Source organism: Mesoplodon bidens, assembly GCF_964165515.1.
Source record: "Mesoplodon bidens genome assembly, chromosome: 18".
Taxonomy (NCBI): Eukaryota; Metazoa; Chordata; class Mammalia; order Artiodactyla; family Ziphiidae; genus Mesoplodon; species Mesoplodon bidens.
In genome coordinates, this window is record NC_138175.1 from 23,096,869 (window position 1) to 23,115,587 (window position 18,719).

An 18,719-nucleotide genomic window follows, 5' to 3' on the forward strand; every position below is an offset into this window, starting at 1 on the left:
GAGGAATATATTTTCTCTAGAAGCCTCTCCTTTGTGGATCAAAGACAGGTTTTATAGCAGGAGGAGACATAATTTCTGGGGCTGACATGAAAATATTTTCACAGGGTAAAGATATTATGACATCAGATTTTATGGAAGGTGAGTATAAAAAACATCATTTTTAAGAGCATGTCTGTGTCTTCTCTAAACTTACAGTAGAATCTATTTTCTATTATGTTTGATGATGCCACTTAAATTCACAACTGACTGATAAATACCATCATGCTATCCACTGATAGGAGATACTGTGCCACTGGAATGAACTTAAGTATTACCACTCAACAGTAACTTTATAATGCAGTGTGTTTTACGTTACCCTTGTTTCTCTGTCCAGTAAAGAATAACATTCACAATTTTTTTTTTTTACAATTTTTAAAACATGAGAATGTAGCAACAAAGGTTAAACAAATGAAACTCTAATAAGTAAATCTAACCTTATAAGCTTGGTCAAAAATATATCACTTTTTTGTAAAATGGGCAGAAGACCTAAACAGACATTTCTCCACAGAAGATATACAGACTGCCAACAAACACATGAAAGGATGCTCAACATCTTTACTCATTAGGGAAATGCAAATCAAAACTACAATGAGATATCATCTCACACCAGTCAGAATGGCCATCATCAAAAAATCTAGAAACAATAAATGCTGGAGAGGGTGTGGAAAAAAGGGAACACTCTTGCACTGCTGGTGGGAATGTGAATTGGTACAGCCACTATGGAGAACGGTATGGAGGTTCCTTAAAAAACTACAAATAGAACTACCATATGACCCAGCAATCCCACTACTGGGCATATACCCTGAGAAAACCATAATTCAAAAAGAGTCATGTACCAAAATGTTCATAGCAGCCCTATTTACAATAGCCCAGAGATGGAAACAACCTAAGTGTCCATCATCGGATGAATGGATAAAGAAGATGTGGCACATATATACAATGGAATATTACTCAGCCATAAAAAGAAACAGAATTGAGCTATTTGTAATGAGGTGGATGGACCTAGAGTCTGTCATACAGAGTGAAGTAAGTCAGAAAGAGAAAGACAAATACTGTATGCTGACACATATCTATGGAATTTAAGAAAAAAAATGTCATGAAGAACATAGGGGTAAGACAGGAATAAAGACACAGACCTACTAGAGAATGGACTTGAGGATATGGGGAGGGGGAAGGGTAAGCTGTGACAAAGCGAAAGAGCAGCATGGACATATATACACTACCAAACGTAAGGTAGATAGCTAGTGGGAAGCAGCCGCATAGCACAGGGAGATCAGCTCGGTGCTTTGTGACCGCCTGGAGAGGTGGGATAGGGAGGGTGGGAGGGAGACGCAAAAGGGAGGGGATATGGGAACATATGTATATGTATAACTGATTAAATTTGTTATAAAGCAGAAAAAAATATCACTTTTTTATATTAGTATTTTGTTCTATATTAAATTTCCCTGTTTTGTGTTTTATCAGATACTGTATGCCACATCACCTTTTTTTAAATAGCAAGATTTCAAATAATTCTATTCCATATATTATAAAAATATGTCATTATGTAATGCAAAATTATAATCTTTTAATGTATGCAAGAATACATATATTATTGAAAATATATATTGTGTGTTGCTCTAGTATATGTGCATACTTTTGAGTACTTACCTTCACCCACTTCCACCACCACACACATTACATTTAGGCTATGCAATATGGTGTATACTGGGTATTAAACATATTTTTCATTTCCAGTGGCAACTCGGGATATTGAGTAGTCATTTTCTAGAATGCTATTTTGGAAAGGATTCAGATGGCTCATCTAACTGCCATGGGAAAGTACAAGCATAATGCATAATGAAAGATACCACAGTCACAGTAGGAGGACATTGCTGCAAGCTTACTTCTTATTTGCCAACTCTAAGTATATGCAACATATATCCATACACTGTTCTATATCCTGTGTTTTTGAGTGGGTGCATAAATGCAGTTAGTTTATTTTGGGAAGTGTTCCTCGAGACTAGGAGTAAGGAACTAGGAAGGAAAAATGAGGAAGAAGAAAAAGCCTGTCTAAGAGTACATAATCAAACTGGTCATCATGATAGGCATCTGGCCCTCTCCATCTCTGCTAACGTCTAAGGAGACATGCAGAATGCACCTCAGAGTTGTCCATCCAGGGGACAAAAAAGGGAGCATTTGTCCACCTAGTTCTTCTACCATGCTAGTCAAGGATTGACCCTGGGTTGTTATTGCCCTTGCTCTTCCAATTTCGTGCATTTATGGGATTAGTTTCCTCCAGATATCCCATACTATGACATCAGAGAAATCCTCAGACAGCAAGAGACAGAAATGTAGTTTAGCTGAGGCAATCTGCTCTAAATATATACTTGCAAAAGCTCGTTTTTGCAGCAATGACTGGAATAAAAAGTGGGGCATGAGATAGTTGAAACGTATACATAGATAGGTAGATAGATAGATAGATGATAGATAGGAGATAGAAACTTCATATGCAAATATTTGTTTCCATCCAGTCTTTTTCCAAAAAGAATTTGTCAGCATTTTAAATGTGTGTGCATCCTCTCATGTGCATGCACAAATGCAAATAATTTCTGTGAATGATTTCCCATGATTTAAACCAGGGGTGAGCAAACCTTTTAGATAATACATTAATTTTAAATGTGCAGAGTACATCAGCATTATCCAGGGCCATCTTTTTTTTTTTTTTTAATTCATTTTTGGCTACCTTGGATCTTTGTTGCTGAGCGTGGGCTTTCTCTAGTTGCAGCGAGTGGGGGCTACTCTTGGTTGTGGTGTGTGGGCTTCTCATTGTGATGGCTTCTCTTGTTGCAGAGCACGGGCTCTAGGCGCGCGGGCTTCAGTACTTGTGGCATGCGGGCTCAGTAGTTGTGGCACACAGGTTTAGTTGCTCCGTGGCATGTGGGATCTTCCCAGACCAGGGCTCGAACTCATGTCCCCTGCATTGGCAGGTGGATTCTTAACCACTGCGCCACCAGGGAAGCCCTATCCAGGGCCATCTTATCTTAATACAATCAAGTAAAAAGCTACACAGGTGGAATAACACCAACACAAGGGCTGTATTTAGGACTGGAATTCTCAATTCCATTGCAGGACTCTGAAAGGGGACCAACTGTAAATATTTTAGGTTTTGCAGGCTATAAAGTCTCTGTTGCAACTACTCAGCTCTGCTGTTGCAGGACAAAAACAGCCATGGAAAATAAATAAACAGATGGGAGCGGCTGTGTTCCAATAAAGCTTTATTTACAAAAAAGCAGGTAGTAACTTGCTGAACACTGTTTTAGTAATGGGAAAATAATTTTTATAATATGAGATTTCCAGAAAAAATATTTATATATATTTGAGGTATTTATAAAATTAGAAAATAAGAAGTTTGGAAAATAGAGGTAATGAACAGAAATTACCAGGCACCATCTGATCATGACGTGTTAAATCCTATCAAGTAAACACAGAATGAGTGAGAGCATAGGAAATAACATTAGGATTGGAATCAGGAAACCTAGTTTCTAATCCTTTCTCTGCTACTTCATCTTAGTGATTTTAAGCAAAAATACTTAAATCATCTGTGCTTAAATTTCATCATTTTTAAAGTGGGAACAATATTAAAGACCTCCAAAATTGTGAAAGTTAAATGCAACCATGTGGAAATGCATCAGCTCCGTGCCTGCCATATAATAGGCATTCAGTAAATACTAGTTAAATCTCAACCAGATAGCTTGCACAGGAGGTGTGGTCATTCCAGTCAGTGAAGCTGATTGCTGTGCCCACACAATCTGTGTGGACATTTTGCCTAAAATCACACGTCAACTGTGTGAGAGGCAGCAACAGCACCTCCTGTGCATGGTAGAACCCTAACAGAGACCTCTCAAAGGAACGACTGGGCAGTAATTCAAGTACCGCAATGCCACCAGGTAATTTCTGAGGCTTCTCTAAAACAGAAAATTCTATGATCCTGAAACATATCACTGGTTGCTTTTAGAAAAAGTAATTAACAATACTAAACTTTCTAACTCTTACTAATAGCTGAACTGATGAAGCAAAATTATCTTAAGGGATTTCAAAGCATGCAGTTCATTTTGGCAAGTAAGAATATGGCATCACCCCTCCCCAAAGATTATTGTCTAATGGATATGCTTTCCTGAGAGATAGGTAACTACATGATTCACTCGAAATGAGCTCACATCCTGGAAGAAAGCCTTTCCAGGAATACATCACTAGAGAATGGGGAGGCCTCATCAATTTTTTCAGTAGAGTCAGCTTAGTGGGTTAAGCACAACTTCTTTTAGAATGGGCTTTAAACTTCAATATCATGGAGTGAGAATTCACAACTGCAACATTCACTTACCAAGGATCAATAAGATTTATTCTAAAAACTCTTCCATCATCAGCAGGGAGATTCCTCTCCCCACAGTTACTATCTTTCTTGGCTGCTGTTTTGGAGTGCCCACTGTTTCAAAGAATGGGGGAAGCCCCTGTCAGACGGAATGGTTAGGGAGGCAGGGTTACAACATGAAGAGACATGTAGAGGCTTGAAAAAGGTTCAGAATGTAATGTATATCATTATGAACTCCCGAAGGATGCTAGAAAGACAGTGAATTAAGAAACTGCATTATAATGAACAGTTCAAAGCTGTTGGATTAAAGAATGCAAAGACTAGAAGCAAGAGACAATGGCTAGATTCAAGATGCCAAGTGACAAGGGCCTGAAATATAACAAAGTATTAGGGATGGAGAGCATGAAAAAAGTGGGTTTTGAAAATATTCAGTCTGTAGAGCCAGTGTCATATTGGTAGACAGCAAGTTGGCAGAGCTACACACAGATTTGGAAGTCAGACAGAATCTGATTTGAAGATTTTTATTTGAAAATTATCTGCTTAGGCATAGTAACTGAAACCACTGACATGACTCAAATTGACTAAGTAGAATGTGCTGGATGAGAACAGAATATAAGGCGTACAGTCTAGGGATCATGGAAGACCAGTCATTCAACGTTTATTGATGGGCTTATTTTAGGCCTAAGATTGGTTAGCTTCAAGCCCCCAAAGAGACAGAGAGAGCGAGCAAGAGGAAGAGAGAGAGAGAGGGAGAGAGGATATGAGAAAGAATCTAATATTTAAAATATTTTGAAAAGAGAAACAAAGTGAAAAATGCCAACTCCAGTTCACTTATACATTCATCAGTCAATTTTACAAAAATATTTAGGGAGCACCTGTTATGTGTCAGGCAACTTGGATACAGCAGCGAAAGACAGAATCATATACATCTGCTTCTCGGCCTCTTGGCGTCTTCCCCTTGTTCTCTGTGCTTTCACATGACTTCCCCAGATTGCAATCTCTAGCACAATGCTATTTACACAGAATGTCACTTGTAGAATAATGGGCATTATAATTAATAACTAGGAAAAGAAAATCTGACTATGTAATGAAGATTATGAGAGAAACACAGAAATCTGCATTACATTCCTCAGAACTGGGGTTACATGGTTAAACTCATGCATTCAAATGAAAACTTATTTTATCTTGACAGGTAATTCACCTTTTGAGATATAAAACTAATCAATTGGGAACAAAGTGAATATGATTTCACTTGTATTGTCCTTTAGACTTTTACTAGGGAAGGGAATTGACACCATAAAGAATGATAATGTATTCTGGATGTTCAGCATCACTGAATTGAGTACTCCATTGTGTTCTATAGCTAAACAGCACACTTTTACAAGTCACAACTTTACTAATATTAAATAAAAATTGACATGTACTGTTTCCATTTGCTCTTATGACAAAGGTGCAAATTTCATCCTTTAAACAATGTCTCAACTTCTACTTACATAAAGGACATCTTGTTTAATGTAAGAAAGAGGAGAAAGATGTTGGTTGATCACTCTGCCCAACTGGGTACCCTCAGCAACTGCAGTTATCCAGGCTTATTCTGATACGATGTAGTTGGGATGTTTCAGTACGACTTGTAAGAATGAACCCAAGACAGAAGAACAAGCCCAGATTGCTAAGTTTCATCTGATATCAAAGCTTCATGTCATCCATATGTGAAGATGCTTTGAAATGTATTTAAGTTAGAAATATAAGGAACATCTGAAATAGTATTTTCTTCTCTAATTTATGCTTTCAATTCTCCTTATTTAAAATCCTTCTCTCCTAACAGCTGTTGAAACAAACAACACAGGATTTGCTTTCACTTAAATATATTTAAGTGATATATTCTTAATCCCCCTCCCAGTCTCAAAATTACTGTAGTTTTCAAGTTTCCACCAAGTGAGTGTTTAGTTAGCACTGGGAAACCAGGTGGTCCTATCTAAAGAAGGGCACTGAAAGAAGAGAAAATCCAAATGGGTGGGATATCTAAAAGCAGAGGGAGACGGAGACGGGTGAGGCAGAAATCTGTGGCAGGCGGTAGCACTCCAAAGTGAGAAATGACAAACTGTGTTAAGACTAAGGACATGGGGAGGGGGAAGTGTAAGCTGTGACAAAGTGAGAGAGTAGCATGGACATATCTACACTACCAAACGTAAAATAGATAGCTAGTGGGAAGCAGCCGCATAGCACAGGGAGATCAGCTCGGTGCTTTGTGACCACCTAGAGGGGTGGGATAGGGAGGGTGGGAGGGAGGGACATGGGAGAGGGAGGAGATATGGGGACATATGTATATGTGTAACTGATTCACTTTGTTATAAAGCAGAAGCTAACACACTATTGTACAGCAATTATACTCCAGTGAAGATGTTAAAAAATAAAAGACTGTATGTATTTGATGGATGTGTTTTGCTTTTCTTACTCTGTGTGTCTTTGCAGGTATGTATATTTTGGAGGTGGAGAAGCAGGTAGCAAGAGATGCCGATAGGTTTCTCAGGTCAGTGTTGAGTTATGCCTTTTCCCTTTTCTTTCTCTTTAAACTTTTCTTTCTCCCCCCGCACCCTTTTCTTCCACTGCAATATGTCCAGATCAGTAATATGTTCAGAGCAGGTAAATGGAATAATCAACATATTAGATTAAAATGTTGGATTTCAATTGTGTAGGCTTCTCAGTTTATGAAGATGGTCTTGTATTGTGCCAGAACCCTTGGAAAGATGACAGGCATTTTCTGTGAAAGAACAATATTAATGTTTTTCTCCTGAGAAGACTTTACTCATTTGCTCTATGATAAGTAGGTAAGGATGATTGCACAGTTCCTTTGTGTGTGTGTGTGTGTGTGTGTGTGTGTGTGTGAGAGAGAGAGAGAGAGAGAGAGAGAGAGAGATGTTTTCCTTCTTTCAAGAAACAGAATCAAAATAGACAAATATTATACATGAAGTACATGTTAATACATATGATATATGAAGTACAAGCTGGAGAGAGGACCAAAATTTTATCATTGGCTTTTGTCTCTTTTTTGCTCACTCTTTCTCTGTATAAAAATATAAAATATCAGTACTTCAAAGAAATCTATAGATCATTTTGTCCAACTATCTCACATTATATATAGTTAAGAAAATTGATGTCCCTAAAATTAAACTGACTTGTGGTAAGTCCTATAGCAAAGAGCAGAACCAGGACTAGAATGCAGTTTGCCCAGTTTTCACTCCAGTATCCCATAAAGTGGTTTTCCTTAGAGACTTTAACCATGATCTACAATTACATTCTAGCGAAAAATTTTACAAAGTGACCATTCAAGTCTCTGTGACTCTATATAAAACTGAGTAACTCCAAGGAAATTAAAATAAAATTTTTTAACTTTTTGTCATGTATAACTTGAATCAGGATCCTGCAGCATTTTTTACTTTCCAAAATAAATCCTGATGATGGCTGTTGAAAAACCATAATGAAATTCAAGAAGTTTTATTTTTTTCTTTTATCTTTTACTGCCGAGCAAAAAGAATCTCTAACACCCTGCTAACATCTGCATGGGAGTCTGCTGCTATGGAATATAGGGGGATTAATAGAGGAATAGTAATTATAACAACAACAACAATAAAATAATAGTATTCATTTGCTAGTGTTCTATAACAAAGTACCACAAACTGGGTGGCTTATACAAGAGAAATTTATGGTCTCAAAGTTTTGGACATAAGAAGTCCAAAATCAAGGTATTCACAGTTTGCTTCCTGTTGAGGGCTGTGAATTTTTTCATTCTTCTCACCTAGCTACTGGAAGTTTTCTGGCAATCTTTGATGTTCTCTGGCTTGTAGAAGCATTGCCCCAGTAGCTGCCTTTATCATCACAAAGTATTTCACCTACATGCCTGTATGTCCCCAAATTTCCCTCTTTTATAAGGACACCAATCATATTGAATTAGGACCCACCCTAATAATTTCATTTTAACTTGATTACCTCTGTAAAGACCAGAGCCCCCACTCAGGTCACATTCCATGTTACCGGGTGTTAGGACTTGTCTATATAAATTTATGCAGGACACAATTGAACCCATAGGACTTGGCTATATAAATTTATACAGGACAAAATTGAACCCATAAAAATACTAGTGACTAAACAACAATAACACTAATTATTGTTTTTCTCATCAGAGGTAAGAATTCCTGATAATATACTTACCAGATAATATGCCAAGCTATATTGAGCACATTTAATAACAACAACTCTAAAACTAATATATTAGTAGCCTGATTTTATAAAAGGAAATAAAAGAGTTAATAACTTGCCCAGAGTCACACAACAAGCAAGGCAATTGTTTGCAAAAGGTGGCTGGTTTACCCCTCAAGGGACATTTGGCAATGTCTAGAGACATGTTTGGCTGTCATAGGAAGATATACTACTGGCATCTAGTGAGTAGAGACTAGGGATGCTGCTGAACTTCTTAAAATGCACAGGACAGCATCCTTTCTCCCACCACAAAGAATTATCTAAACCAAAATATCAATAGTGTCAAGGTTGAGAAATATTGGTATACGAGTACAATCCAGGCTTTAAATCAAGTCAGACTAACTCTAAGGTAAAGTTCTCAATTACAAAAGCAGTGAGGAGTGGAGAGAGTCAATAGTGGGGGGACTTCTTGCCTGGGCAGGAGCTAGGGTTCAGAGTTTGCATGAGAACAGTGGCTTAAAAAGATAGGCGTAGAGGCTTTCTTTTCCTTAAACACACCATTGGGTTGTTTTCTTCCAAACTCGATTTTTAAAATTTTATTTTGCTATTTTAATGTAGAAGTAATATTATTGTTCAGACAATATTTGAAAAATACAAGAGCAGAAAAATAAGAATCACTCATTTAAGTACTCAAAACCAGCCATTGCATACATTTAAATGTATTTCTTTCTAGGCTCTTTCAGTGCTAATTATGACATAGTTTCGGTCATATTGCATGCATAATATAATTTGGTGTCTAACTTTTTAAAATTAACGCTAGTAGATAATATTTTTCTTCTATGTGAGATCATTATTTTGTACAACTTCATGTAGTTTTTTATATGCAAGTAACATATTATGTCAGTGTAGTAAAATGTCTTAGTTATTAGGCTGTATCCAATTTTTTCTTTCTTTTGTTTTCCTTTTCTTTCTATCTTCCCTCCTTCCTTCACTCATTATATATAATTTATTTTTTATTGTTATTACAATATTTGTTGCTCCCTACTATTCCATAGGATTGCCAGAATCAGGATTACTAAAACAAATAGTACACAAATTGTTCTTTATTCATTTTGTCATATTATTTTTCCAGAGTGTTGCATTCACTTTTCTGTATCAGTTTTCTGCCCTCCTTTCAGTACTGAACATGATGATTTAAGGGTAGAAAAGCATATTTCATTTTCCTGGATGTTTTCCTGATTGGGGGAAGTTTTTCTGTGTTAGCCATTATATTTTCACAACTATATTTTGTGTGTTTTTATGTTTTTTATGTGTGTGAGGGAACATCCATGAAGCTTCTATGCACCTTATTCATATTACATGTTTTAACATTTTCCTGTCAAATTTAATCATTTTAGGCTGAGATCAATGTATTGTTTCTTCCATCACTTATACATTTTGTGTAATATCTCATTATAAACATAACGCAAGGGATTGGCCACATGCAGTTTAATTTTCTCTCCCTCTAAAACCTCACTACACTAATGGAAAAATGTGGGTAAAATCACCATTTACCCAATGACAATGAGACAGGTGAGAAGAAAAGAGCAGATGAATTTTTTCAACAAATTCAGCAGGTAGAATATAGATGGAGGAGTTGGAAATGTCACACTAGGACAGAAGTTAAAACATAAGTGGCTTCTGAGGATGAAGACTAGTAAGAAATTGGGCAGTTTTCCCTGCAGAACCCCTGAGGTGTTCAGAATTTGGAGGTGAATTGAAGAGGGTGTGAACACAGGGGAATTCTTTATACATTTTTTGTTTTTTACAAAGTGATTGGCATTTCTCAGGCTTCCCCTTCATCCCCACACTCCAGGAGATTAAATTAGTTCTTCCTCTCCCACTGGCTCTTCCTCTTCACCAAAGATAAGAAGCCTGACATGTAAAATATTTAATCAAAAGACCTGAACTCAGCCAAACTAGTTGAAATGTTAAGCTGAGATGGGGAGGGGGTGGAACAGTTAAATAAAAGTGAAAAAAGTATGGCCTATGTACTGTACAATGGGGCACGTTCATCATTATCCACCCTAATCACAAAATTCAGGAAGCATGGCTTATGCATACCAAAGCAGGAAATTAGAGAATTCTTCTGTAGAGAAACTGAATGACCCCAATTAAAAAAAAAATATATATATATATATATGTATGTATATATATATATATATATCCACAAGACAATGGCAGGCACCTATAGACAGTAAACTGAGGACCCCTGGTCATCAATATTCCCTCCCTTGTGCAAAGTTTAGTGCTTCGTTGAATGAATAGACAAGAATCACCCGATATTTGAGGAAATCCTCGAACAAGAGAGTTGTTGGAGGATTATGCAAACAAATAAGAAACTGATAGAATGCAAAGAGCAACTAAAAACTAAAAAAACTTTAAAAATGAATGTTTCATATATAAATGAATATATATGTATATAAACTTACTCCTTAAACACTAGAAAGTTTGAAAGATAATATTGAAAGAATTTATAAAGAGTAAGCCAAAATCATAAAGATATGGAAAGTAGAAGAGTCAAATGAAAAAGATTAATCAGAAGGCTCAACATTTAATTTAACAAGTTTCAGACAGAGAAAGTAAAATTAAAGGGAAGGAAAGGACATTTAAGGATCAACAGGAGCCTAAAGAAGAACAAAACTATTACACACATATGTAGACACACACACACACACACCAAGGCATACAACTGTGAAATTTCAGAATACCAAGGATAAAGAGACAATCCTTGATGGCTTCTAAATAGACTAAAAGGTCATGGCCAAAATAATGTAAATGTACATAGTATTGGACTTTTCAAGTAGTACTGGATAATAAAATATATTGCAGCAATGCCTTCAAAATTCATAAGAAAAAAAAATCACTTGCATCCTAGATTTCTATATCCAACCCAATTATCAATGAAGTGAGAGAGCAGAACATGGAAGGGCTAAAAATTGCTTATATAAATGGATATATATGTATATCCATTTATGGAAGTATTAGAAATGTCCTTAAATGAAATTATGTAATAGATTTAAATGAATGCATGCAATACAGGAAACAGAACTCCATATCAAGAGGATAGCAAATGGATATCCCATGATTCTGCAACCTCAAATTTTCATTGTAGATCTTGGAGAGAAGCACCAATACAAATTGCAGCATAAACACAAAAGGCTATAGGAAGAATGTCTTAGGGGAATGCTTATGACAAAGTATGCTATAGGTTACAACATTGTGGGGTAAATATTGCTCAGTGTCAACTGAACAAGGACAAATGATAAAGAAGCACACATACATAGGCTTCTTAGAGAGGGAATCACATGGAGACAATGATAACTGGTATGTGGGCTCCTGTTGCTCACTACTTTCAAGGTCAGAACACAGAGGCCAAGGAGAATTGGATACTGGACTTTCGGAGAAAGACCCAGAACTTTATGCTGTGGGAACTTCAATATATCTGATTTGGGAATCATTAGCTCCTCACCTACCATCATCACGGGCTCAATGTAGTAAAAATATAATGTGGCAGTACCTCGTCTCTAGCCTTATCTTGACAGCTAAGCAATCTGTGGAATGAGTTTGAGTTTGAGTTTGAGTTTACAGCTCTGTGATGTGGTGAGATATGGCATGATCTCACTGTAAATGGTTAGAAGAGCACCGTCCCCTCCCCTGGAGTGTTGGAATGTTGGGATACAACCTTGTCACTGTTATAAGTACTTGGGTGTGTCTAAGTTCTGGAGTTTAGCAAGAGGCAAAGTTCTTTACTGGAAGGCCAAATGCAGGAGATCAGTCTTAGACAAGTTAATCCTTACACAAGTTAAAATATTAATTCTAAGAAGAATATAATGTTTAAAAATGTCTACATAATATTTGGCTCAGTTATAAGTAAAATTTACATTACCATGCACACTATAGATTTTAAATGACAATTGTGATATCAAAGTATTAGCTAAATGATGGAGCAATGGGAAAGAGATATAAGAAGAACAAAAAAAAAGCATAAATTTTATAAATCAAGAAAAGTTAATTGATTATATATAATTTAGATAGATGGAATAAAATATTATAAGAGACATCTAAATGAGTTGAACCTCACCACCTTATGGAAGTGAGACTGGGGAAGGGCTACCCTATTTTTTATTATAAATCCCCTGTTACTATTTGAGTTTTCACCTATATTCGTGCATTAACTTAGATACACAAAATATAATAAAATATGCTAAAACAAAGTATATTACACGGACATATTTTATTGATTGATTGATTGATTGATTGATTGATTGATTGATTTTGCCTGCATTGAATCTGTTGCTGTGTGCGGGCTTTCACTAGTTGCGGCGAGTGGGGGCTACTCTTTGTTGTGGTGCTCAGGCTTCTCATTGTGGTGGCTTCTCTTGTTGCGGAGCATGGGCTCTAGGCACGCGGGTTCAGTAGTTGTGCCTCATGGGCTCTAGAGTGCAGGCTCAGTAGTTGTGGCGCACGGGCTCAGTTGCTCCGTGGCATGTGGGATCTTCCTGGACCTGTGTCCCCTGCACTGGCCGGCAGATTCTTAACCATTGCGCCACCAGCGAACTCCCTTTGGACATATTTTAAAATGTTAAAAATCATAACATAACTATCCACCCATGTGGACAACACAAATGTTAAATTTTAGATATTTTTCTAGTCATTGTATATATTTCTTTATGTCTCTGTTGTCATACTGTTTATGATTTTCTAACTTGCTTTTGTTATACAGCTTATGGTACATGTTTCATTATATTTAAAAATACACATGCATGGATTTGGGGCATGGTCCATATAGCTCCTATTTCCACACTTTTCTGTGCCAGGTGTGGTAGGGATGGATTACATCAGTGGCTTCCCGTGCCCTCTGGCTTCCTGTTGAGTTTGGCCAATGGAAGCCAATATCAGAGGGAATAACGAAAGTGAGGTGGAATAACTTATTTCACCAATTTTTTTTTTCCATGAGAAATTTGCCTCAGCTTGGTAGATTCTTTGACCAAAGTTCTTAGTTCCTTTCAGCACAGCCATCTCTACCCTTAAATTGTGTTAACCTCTACCTACTCTAATTTATTTCAGACCAACTGAGGTAAGATCTCACTGTTATTATCTTTTTATGGTGTTTCTACATCTTGTCCACAACTTGTAAATAGTACCTTTAATAAACCCTCTTCAAATTACAGTTTGAGAGTTCTATTTCCTGCTAGGACCTCTAGTGAAACAAGCATGTAGTGCTAAATAATGGGGGGAAAAAAAGTAAGATCTTTGAAAAAGAAAAAGTCTTGCTCTGAAAATTGTCTCAGACATTATCAAACTGTGTTGTCTGAACTCTCTTCCAGCCAGTTTCCTTATCTTTGAAATGAGAGATAACTCTTTTTCTGTATAATTTTTTTTTGTGAAGAATACATGAGCTAATCAACATAAGGGAACTAAATGCAGTACCTGGCATGTAGCCGATACTCAATAACAACAACAAAAATAGGTAATTTTTTACCATATCTCAACACTTCTCAAACTTTAACATACATGTGAAACAACTGACGATATTATTCAAAAGGAAAATTTTGATTCAGTAAGCATGGGGTGGGTTCTGTGATTTCACATTTTTAATAAGCCCCCAAATGATGCCAGTGCTGCCAATTCATAAAAACACAGTGCATGACCAAGTTCTGTATTATTCTAAATGCATATCTATACATGCTTTGGTAAGTATTCAATAATGTAAGAATTCAGGCATTTTAAAATACGTTTTTATGTTATTGTTACAAATTCTCACTTACATGGCATGCTACCTCTACCATTTCTTCAATACTGAGTTTACAGCAGCCACTAAGCTAAAAGTGGCTACCACCTCATTTAACTATTATAGCAACATTATAAGGCATGCATTGATTCCTTTGCTTCAGATGAGAAACAATGCGCAGAGTAGTTGGGTAACTTGTTGAAGTTTCCACCATGGGGAGATCTACCTGATTCAAAACATTTGTTGGGAGAAGGATGATACACAGCATTAGAAAATGTTGAGCACGTCCTCCAGAAAGGACCCTATCTAGGCTGGGGGTGCCACTTACTATAGTAACTGTTTCTTTCCCTGAGGTCTGGGGCATCATTTGATCAGGTGAACATTTTCATGGCAACACAATGCTTAGCTGATGACATCTGTTCAGAAAAATTTTCTTCAGCTATCTATCTATATTTATATATCTGTATCGAGATGTGAGGGAGGCTGGGTATCTGAAGCTCATTTTTGTCTATGTTAATTTCACCAGTCTTGTAAAGAAACCTGTCCCATAAATATGGTTGGCACCCATGCTCTACTATCTATAACTGTCTAGGAATAAGAGTAGTCTGCTCTCACAGCATTATCAACTTATCCTTTGTTCAGTGCTCAGTCAGGGGTAGGGTAAGCTGTGCCAGCTGGAGCTCAGCACACAGAACTCATCCACTATTAATAAATAACTTATCAGGCACTCATTTTCATCCAGTGAAGTACCCATGCAGTGGTGGTCTAAAATAAAGTGAAACATAGAATTCGGCTATATTCTCTTTTCTTACTTTCACACAGCAAAATAAAGCTTACAAATAAACTTCACATGTCAGGGTTATTTCATGCTGGAACATAAAAACAATTGAAATCACATTTCTTTTAAATGCATTTCCTATCATTAAAATTACATTTATTTATTTTCATTTATGCAAACTATACCCTCATGCTTTGTTCCCAGTCGCTATTTATACAAGGAAGAGAAGACTTGGCCTTGAGAGGTAAATTAAACCAAGAGCAAGGAATGGGCTTTGTAAGCCCCATCTCAGGACCAAGTATGAGATAATAAGATATAACTCACACTTTTTTTATTATGTGGCCAGTCTTGTTAAGTCACCCAACCTTCTTGGACCTCAATGTCTTCATTTACAAAATGAACGGGTTGGGTGAGATCAGTAGGTTTCTAAAGTAGAGCAGGGCACTGGTGTGGTGAGATTATCTGTCAAGGGTTCAAGAAACAGTAGAACAATAAAATAATCGTGGAAAAACTGCCAAGATTTCAGAATGGTTTACTTAAAAAAATAATAATTGGATTCAATTTGTCACTGTAGGCTGGACTGGATATATTAAATAAGCAGTGGCTGGCCATTCTGATATGATTTCTAGGTGGGTAGCTCTATCATTAAAATGTCTAAAATTGTAAAAAATCTGAAATTTACCTGATCTAGGCCTGCAGTGAACCAAGTGATATTATCAGTATGTTCTTAACGAGTGTGGTGACTAGAGATTACTGTAGTAATTTATACCCTTGCATTTTTACCCAAATAGGTATTCCCCAGAGGTGGTGTTTGCAAATGTGGCTGTTATCTGTCATGCAAACAGAATGATTGAGAATCCCCAAATATCCCTCCCCCTCCCCCTAGGGGTTTGGAGTTTATAAATCTGTGAGACAACTTTGCAGAGGGGATATCTCAGTTGATTGTTTCTTTTCAGTTTGGCACTTAGGATGTACCAGGCATGGTGCTTGAAACTGGTGACACATGGATAAAAAGTCTGAGTACTTCCTTAAGAGGTTTACAGTCTGGTAGTGGAAACAAACAGAAAAAAACAACCCCAATGTCTTACTGTAATAATAATGATAAGCTGCAATAGTGGAGCTGTTAAGAAACCTTGGGAGAGGGATTACCTAAAGAAATGGTGCAGGAGTTGTACCATATTATAGGAGGTGAGTTCTATGTGATGAATATTGTAGGGAGAAGAAACTGTATAGATAGAAGCATAAAGGAGTCACAGCATGAAAAAGTTTGGCCATAGAGAAATAGTTTGTAATTGCATTTGTAATTGCAAGGATGGTTTTTGGGTGGGAGACAATTAATTGCCCCTATGAGTATTTAGATAATTGAATTAAGAAAGTCCTTTAAGGAGAAGCTGACAATGAGGTCTGCTTTGGCTGCCCTTAATCTTCTATGGATTTGCTGTCAGAATTTAGTTGCTTTTAATGAATCGGGAACCTTTTGCATGTTATCTCACCCTAGAAGTATTCTAAGCGTTAACACTACTGACATATTTACCACACATCCTGGGCCAGCTTTACTCTTTGAGTTGCAAGTTAAGATGTCCTGTAGTTGACAAGAAGAAGCTGCTTCCTTTGAAAAGACTGCGATGATGATTTTGGCTCTTCCAGGTCCATTCTTTTCCATCCCCCGCCCAAACACGCTGGAAGGCCTTGAGAGCTAGTAAGAAGCCCTTTTGTTGGAGAGGGATGCTGAAGAGCAGATAAGGCCCACTCTGGGAGGGTGCTCATGAAAGTCTTGTTTTAAAACAGAGATTTATCGTTTAGTGACCCCTTGAATCTCCCTTGTGATGAAAGAAATTTTCCAATGTTGAAGTATGGGGAAGTCACTGTGGCTTACACATGATTTAACATGAATTTTTTACTAACTAAAACAGCCTGTTTGTGGCCTATCAAACATACACTATACCTCTGCTTTAATTATTAAAGAAAAGGGTGTGTGACCAGAAGTAAAGAATATCCATGTTAAAAACAAAGATTAAATGCGTCCCTTCTTGGGATGTCAATGCTGGTACTCTTTTGATGATAAGACTCCCTTCCCAGGTGCCAAGGCCAGTTGTGTACATGTTGATCTGTTTTTTGTTTTGGTTTGTTTGTTTGTTTGTTTTTAAACCTTGAAGGAACGTATCCCAGACTTGTTTGATGTGCTTTGTTCTGACAAGATATAAAGCTTCTGAAAACCATGCTTCTCCAGAGCAATTCCTCAAAGTTATCTGAGATGCTGTCTCCCAGGCTATAGTCCTTAGTTTTGCTAAAATAAAACTCTTTTTTATTCCTATTGTAGATTGTATACTGACTATTTTTGTCGACAGTGGCTTAGACTGGACTGGAGGTCGGATGCTCAGAACAGAAATATGGGAAGGAAGTATCAAATGGCTTCTTGTGTAGCCCATGAGAGTGCTTCCCACAGTATCACAAAAGCTCAAAAAAGAGCTACTGAAAATATAAGCTGTAAAAAAAATCTTTTCCCCATTGCTCTACCTCTTCTTGCACAGCCCTGGGTAAATAGTAAGACTCAATAAATGCTCGTTGAATTGATAGTATTGGCATCTCACTCACTTTATTCTAATTAAATTTCTCTCTCTAGGTGTAAAATGACTTTTCATTGAGCACATTTCAGATAGAAGTTTTTAGACACAGACAATGCAGCCACAAAATGAACTCAAATTCTGTTTGGTTTGATGAGTGCATTTTATTATCTGCCATTTGCTAGCAATTAGATACCAAAAATCTGAAGCTTTTGTAAACAGAAGAGGGATTAAAGAACAGCAAGCTCACCAACTACTTGTGATGCTTTTCAAGGAGATTCAGATGATCTATTTTGTTTTGTATTGTTTGCTTTGCTTTGTTGTAAAAGATTCTCTGGAGTATATCTGTTCTCTCAGAGGAACTAGGTGAAAGTAGCATTTGAGTATTTAAGAAAGAGCCTCAAGACATATAAATGGACTCTCATGTATCTAGAGAAGAGTCAGCTTTGGAAGATGTTCCTGCTTACAACCCACTTTGATCACCTCCCCAATAGAGCTCCATTTCAGCTTAGCTGGTGAATCTTGGAAGCTCATATGTGTTCTGTCACAGCTGTGTGTGAAATATTATGTAATTAAATTTTACATTACATCAGTCCAACTGCATAATGAAATGTCATCTGGTTAATTCTGGTTTCCAAATGTCCTTTATAACCAACTCAGAGAAAATATTACATGTGATTCATACCACAAATTGTTACGTAGGCATGTACTAGCATATTTATGGTATTATACTGCATGCCAAATGATGCACTAAATTCAAATATGGACATGCTGATTTCCCTTGTGTTGACAATATGAAGTTCTAAGCATTATTCTTTAATCAGAACACAACCAGTTCACTGAAGTCATAAAGTGGACTTCTCCCAAATCTGCTTGCTTCCTTCCTTTTTCAAAGAAGTCAACTCATTAATTCTTCAAAGTGTCAGTAGACAGAGGAGTGTCACACACACACACATGCATGTGTGTGTATGTATGTGTGTGTGTGTATATACATATACATACACATATATATGTATA